General features: G+C 47.3%; 1 long non-coding RNA gene across 1 annotated transcript; it reads left to right on the top strand.

Moving 5' to 3' along the window:
• Window positions 1-6,536: 6,536 nt before the first annotated feature.
• On the top strand, window positions 6,537-7,286 carry LOC144707090 (uncharacterized). Its single transcript, XR_013582402.1, has 2 exons — window positions 6,537-6,916; window positions 7,042-7,286. It is a non-coding gene; the product is annotated as an uncharacterized LOC144707090 (long non-coding RNA).
• The last annotated feature ends 269 nt before the right edge of the window (window positions 7,287-7,555 follow it).

Below are 7,555 nucleotides of genomic sequence, written 5' to 3' on the forward strand. Positions count from 1 at the left end.
TTTTAAGAACCTTCAATCCCTACTCATCGTTTCCTTTGGAGATGATCTGAATTCATAGCTAGCTAAAATTTAATGAATAATGGTTAATACTTTTATGGAATAATCGCAAGAAAACCTGAATTAAAACCCCCACATTTTGAACTCATCAACACCATGCAAACTAATCACATAGTCGGATCTGAATGGAGCTCCATTGAAGTGCACATCCTTTGTTTCTGCCACAAAATGCTTGTCCGAGTCTCCGCTTCACTCTAGCGGGCTATGCCCACACCAAAGGTCAACTCTTTACTGTTAGGTGATCCTCATTGGATCACCAAGTATTTTTCCTTCATCCTTGAACTTAGTGGAATGGGTTTGCATTGTTTACAGGTCTACCATTTGGGATTTTGAATATGGAGCTTTTGTTCTCATTGGTTATAAGACAGTTCTCGACACAATAATAATCATTATATTAAGAATGTTAAATCCTCGATCTTGGTTTGATGTGGAAACGATCTGAATTTATCACTAGCTATAAATATTTAATGAATAAATATTTGTACTTTTATAAAATATACTCAATAAAACCCTAATTAAAATCCCCAATTTGAGCTTATCAACCTCAAGCTAACTAACCACATAGCTGGCTCTGTGTGCGACTCCCTTAAATCGCACATCCTTGTCCGACTCTCCACTTTACCCTATCGTGCTATGCCCACACCAAAGGTGAGCTCTTCACCCTTTGATGGGCCTCATTATTTAATCTAGTGTCTTTTATGTATTGAGGAACTTACTGGAATAGGTTTGCATCTTCTCATCGTCTACCATTTGGTGTTTTGGATTTGTAGCTTTTGTTTTCCTGCACCGCAATAATCACTATTTTAAGAACATTAAATCTTTACTCATCGTTCCGTATTGAGAATTCTGAATTCATCAGTATAATAAATTATTAAATGTATAGAGTTTGTATTTTTATTGATCAATCTCAATAAAACCCGAATTAAAACCCCAAATTTTGACACTAACCCCATAGTCAGATCTGCGTGCGGCTCCATTAAAGTGCACATCCTTGTCCTCTGCAACAAAATCTTTGTCTGACTCTCCGCTTCACCCTATCGTGCTATGCCCACATGTCACACGGCCAAATCTCGAGCTAGGTTTCTTGCTCAGAATTGGCGTGTGCCGGCCTCAGTGCTTGGAGGAGAACACTAAGCAGCCTTGATCTCTTCCAGCGGAAGCTCGTGCAATTGCTTAAGATCGCTTGAAAAGGCTTAGAGGAGATGTTGGTGCTAGGCACCGTCAGTGAATAGGGTCATTGCATTGATATCTTAAAGAGTACATCAAGATTACATGGGGGAAGACGAGGGGTATTACAAGGAACGAGACGAGGCGCCTTGCGCCGAGGTAATGTCGCTGTACCACCTCAGGGCTGCCGCTCTGCGCGCGCGCCAGCTCTGCCGCTACACAAGTGCGCCGAGCCGGGTGCCGTGCGCCAGCGGGCCTGGCGATATCACATGCCACCCCTGCCTTGACGATCACACACGCCATCGGCACCCATGTCAACACTCTAGCCCGCAGTCTGGGTGACGCCGCCGCATTCGACGCCCCCGAGCTGGGCGCTACGCAGCTAGCACTACCTGTAGGAGCGCTGCGCACCCACTATGCCGTCTCGGCGCTCCCCACTGCGCGCCCCGCACACGCAATGCACGCGCTGCCCGCGCGCCCGCTGCGCGGCACCCTAAAACACTCTGCGCGCTACACACGCGGCATGCGGCTTGGCCTGCGCGTCCCGCACCCACGTGCAGCGCTCGGCGCTGGCGCATAGCGTTGGAAACTGCGCGTGGCGCTTGGCTTTGGCGCGCGCCAAGCTGATCAGCCTGCGCGCCCAGCACGCGCGGACCGTACCTGATGTAATACGACGTCGGCCGGGATCGATCAGCTCGTATTACGTCACAGGAACTATGATGCGAGGACATGAGATGTAATTCAATGCACGGGAAAATAGCGGATGAGCAATAGAGGGAATCGGCGGATAACGGTGTGGCTGTGCCGGTCAACGAGAGAAGAATGATCCCTAGATCAAACTCCCAATGACCCGCGAAATCAACTAGACATCTAGACAATGTAGGGCGTATGACGGCCTTGGAGTGTTCGACGTCTAGGCCAAAGAATATCCGTCAACCTCAAGAATTCCTACTCTCGACGACGGTGGCTATCCTATCCATGAATTGTAATGAAAATAATGGCAGAGGACGCGATAGCGGAAGACGAGACTGGAAAAGATAATAATGCTGGTAAATGGAGCGGAGACGAGACTAACCTTAAGTCTCGCTAATCCACGGTGTCAAATCTCATTCTGGCAGGTGATGTGGTGTAGATGGTAACGTGTCGGTCGACGACTCTAGCGCGAGGAGCACGACGCGCGCACTGGCGAGCGGATGCACCGCGCAGTGGTCGCAGGCGAGGGTGCGCGAACGCCTGCAACGGCGGGCGGAGAGGCGCGCGGGAGAGGTACCCTCTCGCGCGGATGCCGGGCAATGAACGGTGGAAGGGTGATCGAGCGGGAGGCGAGGGCGAGGGGCCAAGAATCGAGAGGAAAGAAGTGTGGGAGAATTGAGGGTTCCAGAATGGTAATGGGGAAGGGTCAAGAACGGGATGGGGAAAGGACCAAGAATGAGATGGGACAGATCAAGAACGAGATGGAAGGATCAAGAACGAGATGGGAAGGGTCGAGAATGAGATGGGAAGGATCAAGAACGAGATGGGAGGGTTCAAGAACGTGAAGGGACGGATCAAGAACGAGATGGGTAGGTTCAAGAACGTGATGGGAAGGATCAAGAACGAGATGGGGAGGGTTCAAGAATGTGGAGGGGCGGATCAAGAACGAGATGGGGGGGGTTCGAGAACGCGAAGGGACGGATCAAGAACTAGATGGGTAGGTTCAATAACGTGATGGGAAGGATCAATAACGAGATGGGGAGGGTTCAAGAACGTGGAGGGGCGGATCAAGAACGAGATGGGGGGGTTCAAGAACGTGAAGGGACGGATCAAGAAGTTCAAGAAAATGGGTGGGGCGTGGTAGAATCAAGAAACGGGGCGAGGGGAAGGAATCAAGAAAACGTGGGGGAGGGGAAAGAGGGGAAATTCAAGAAATGTGGGAGGGTGTTCAAGAACGGTGGTGGGGTGGATCAAGAACGAAGAGAAGGTAGGGGTATGGATTAGGAATGGCGGAAGGGTGGAAAAAAGGTACAAAGAAATGGCTTTCTTGAACTGTAACAACCAAGAACCCTCCAAGAAAGAGGAGTTCTTGACGGATCTGGGGTGTGCTCCCTCAGCGGAGCAGATTTCCCCGATTAATCGCGTGTCGGCGATGCTTCTTGAATCTCCCAAGACCCCCAGAGTAATCTTGACGAAGGCCTCTTTCAATTCTTGAAACTCTTTCCTCGCATTGGAGTGATCTCGATGGTGCGCTTTAACACGTCTCCCTCGGAGTGATCTCAACAGGAGAGACGTGGGCTCTACCCACGGAGTGATCGCGACATGGGGTGGGGCTAGCCAAATCCCCTACACTACTCTCTACAATAGGGGGGAGACGAATTGTGAATAAACTTTTCAACAATGACTCCCAGGTGTTCCTTGGGCATGCCATCCCCTGATATAGTGAGGATGGGTGCCCAGTGAACGTGGGAGAGGACGAACCGTCATGAGACGTGGTTCGGCCTCTCCTTACAAATTCAAAATACAAACATAAAAAGTAAAAACGCCAAGGACGGGGCCCAACAAGATTGGCCCAGTCCACGAATCCGAAAATACAAACACACATGAAAATGAGCATAAGTAAAAAGATACAAGTTTTTACGCGGGGTACTTAAACCCTGGGTGGCGAGCGTCGGCGCGAGCTGCTCGGCGTGGCTGACGACGTCCCGTCGCGGCATCCTCGAGATGGTTCTTCGTCATCGTGGCGTCGTCCTCGAGATGGTCCTCCATCAGTACCTGATCCGTTCTGCCTTGGGCGTGGACGAGCACATGCATAGTCTGCCGTGAATCACCACCGACAATGGCAATGGCCTTATAGATCAGGTGTTTCGGCATCGCTACCCATTATGACTCAGTCCTTAAAAATGCCGTGAGCTGAAATACAACGGACACGCCCTCCCAATAAGCACGCAGGCCTCTGGGCAGGGAATGCCGCCTAGTTAGGGGCCTAACACCACACCAAAGGTACACTCCTCATTCTTTGGTGATCCTCATTATTTCATCCATTATCTTTCCTTTACCGTTGAACGATGTGGAATAGGTCTCTTTGTCTACTATTTGGGATTTTGGACTTGGAGCTTTTGTTTTCAGTGGTTGTCAAACAGCACTCCTGCAGCGCAAAAATCACTATTTTAAGAATGTTCAATCTTTACTCATCGTTCCCTGTGGAGACGGTCCGAATTCATCACAAGCTAAAATTATGAATTAAATAAAGGTTTGGATTATTATTGACAAAGCTCGATAAAACCGGAACTAAAACCCCAAATTTTGAGCATATCAACCCCATGCTAACTAATCACGTAGTTGTATCTGCGTGGAGCTCCATGGAAATGCACATCATTGGTTTCTGCCATGAAATGCGTGTCCGACTCTCCTCTTCCCCCTATCGTACTATGCCCACACCAGAGGTCCACTCCTCGTTCTTTGGGGATCCTCATTATTTCAACAAGTGTTTTTCCTTCACCGTTGAACTTAGTGGAATAGGTTTGCATCGTCTCCGGGGCTACCATTTGGGATTTTGGACTTGGAGCTCTTGTTCTCAGTGGTTGTAAGAGAGTCCTCCTGCAGCATCATCTTCTCTGGATTTAAATGTTTGACTTGGTTAACAGTATTCGTGGTATATTTTATCTATCCTTGGGTGACCTTTAGTGATTTCCTCCAGCGTCAATCCTAGTCATCTTGCAGCTGGCATCGTTAACTTCATTTCCCCGAGAAAGGAGTTTCTAAAGACAACATCAGATGGCCTAGCGGTCTTAATTCCGATCAACTTATGTTTATTCAGGCCATTAGAACAACCATTTCATGGAGTGTCTGCCTTTACAACGACGTAGCGTTTACAGGATGTGACTTTTGCATGTACTAGCTCGCAAGAAATACAAGCATGAGCGCAAGCTACTGCCAGAAGAAGACACAGCAGGAGTGCATGAACAAAAAACTAGAAATTCTTGATAGCTATGCCTTCAAACTCTCTTACATTTTTTCTTACGTCGCTACTGTCTTGAAGAATTGAGACTCTCGTTTTGGATTGACCCTAATCTATCGCGTGGGGCAGAAGCGTCGTGAGAAATAAGCCGCCAGATTACCTCTACCTGTGGATCAAATGTCCATTCAGGAGCTCAATGGTTTAACTACCAGATTAATACCACGGGGTCGTACTGCCCAGCACTCTCTTTCTCCTTATCATGCATACACCACTGGCTTGTGCGGCCCGTGGGGATCTACTCCTTTACTATATTCACTCGTCAACAGCAGATTGATTGCAGACATTTGAGGAGAACAAACGGGTGTTCTTGCCGTGGTTCTGATCAATAGGTGTTACCGCGGGCGGAAGTAAAGTAGGGCTCGATGGAGGATAAGAGAATGACCGCTGACAGAGGCCATTGACGAACTAATATATTTCCTCTACCACATTATGTAATCTATTGCAATCAATGTTATTAACCAACTGATGTTCACTTCCATTCATAGACAACCGCTCGTTGGATGACGAAACCTGATGGCTGACCTCATCTGGCATGCGCATAGTTATGACGATTCCGCATGGTTAAAGTTATCATTCTTTTCTGAAACTTGATTCCTCCGAAATTAATTTAATGGTTTTAATGTAGCAATGATAAATTTGAATTTAACCCAATCTAGTTCTTATTCATAATTTCTAACCGAATATTTCCGTTGAAGAACTCAAATCGTAGGCTGAAAAACAATTTAATCCAGAGTTTCAACCCACCCCCTCAAAACCTTCAATCCAGCGGAATGACAACCAGGGCACAATCCCAATCGCACATAGAAAGTACTCAAATTTTGCGTTCAGGCATGAAGAGACAAACCCGTCTTAATCCCTATGACGCGACGTAGAAATCCGTAAGATTTTAGTGATACATTTTTATGTATCAGTGCCACTACGGTTTTCTTTATCATTAGTCTCGAGTATGCTGTCATTCGTTTTATTGATCTGTCCCTATTCTAAGTCAACGGATTATATCCTGTATTGATTCTGATTATGCCAACAGCCACCAACTTGCAGTCAAAATGGTTGACATTTCGCTAGCGCTGCCGAATTAAAACCGAGCTTATCGGTGTACCTAGATGGACCACGTAAGCCAATCCAGTATTGTCTTTTGCATCGAGTTCGTTAAATCGACGAATATAAGAGCCCATAGTACTAACCTAGCGGTTTAATATGATGCATGGGTAAAGAGGTTTCGTCCACTTATGGGTAAGGAAGGGCTCCGACACCATACCCATGTCTATAAAATGGGATATTCTCAGCATTTTAAGACAGAGATCCCAAGAACGAGAGAAGTAAGGAGAAATCAAGATAGTTTTCAGGCATGGCCTTCAAGAGTTTCAGTTTTTTGTTCCCTGCCCTGCTGGTTTGTCTTCTTCTGGCAGCGCCTCTAGCATACGCTGAGATTCCCTGCTCGTTAGTTCATTCCAAGGTGGCATCCTGCAAAGGCTACATCACTGGGAAGACCCCTGGACCTCCAGGAGGCTGCTGTAATGGAGTGAACGAGATCAGATCGATGATGACTACTGTTGAGGATCGCCAAGCCATCTGCTGCTGTTTGCAGGCTCTTCTTGGTCTGGTAGATGGAGTAGACTTTAATCTTCTGTCTGGCCTTCCTGAAAAATGCGTTGGTGGTTTTTCATCCAAACTTGTTGCTAACATTGGCTGCTACCTGTAAGTGATTTTCCGTTCTCTCACTACCACTATACCGAATTGAAAAGATCGGTATTACATTTTACATCTTTCTCACGATACCGCTCAGTCCTCTTTTCTCGCTTTCCCAATTGTTTGTCTTGCAGAGGCCAGGCAAATGGTTTAAAGTACTAGCCTTCAGATGATTTCAAGCGGGAAATAGTAAACTCGGAGGTAATAAAGACCAGGGCCGTCATGCTCTAGTCTGGCTGTACTAGTGGAACTACCAGACAAATATGTTGACTTCTGTTGAATTTTGCTGGCAAAGATCATGTATCTTAGGTTGATAGTCTTGACCTTGTAACTGTGACCGCCCGTCCAGTATACAGTGACATATTTTCTTTATATGTTAATATTTTCCTTTTCTAAAACATTGGTATTTAAAAAATGGACATATTTTTGTCCAAGTTGGAGCGAAATGGACCTCCAAGTTGGAGCAAATTTTGGTTTTAAAAATGGACACCGCGCAGGCCTCCAGCCTGGCCGCCCACGCCCCGGAGGCCCTCGCCACTACTGGACGACGTCCATACCGTTTTGGTGTTGGGGCGCCGCCCCGCACCCCACAAAGGGGCGACTCCCCCCTTGCCCCCCCCAACTGACCGCGCAATTGGATTCGCGACA

The sequence above is a fragment of the Wolffia australiana genome, chromosome 8 (assembly GCF_029677425.1).
Source record: "Wolffia australiana isolate 7733 chromosome 8, ASM2967742v1".
NCBI lineage: Eukaryota > Viridiplantae > Streptophyta > Magnoliopsida > Alismatales > Araceae > Wolffia > Wolffia australiana.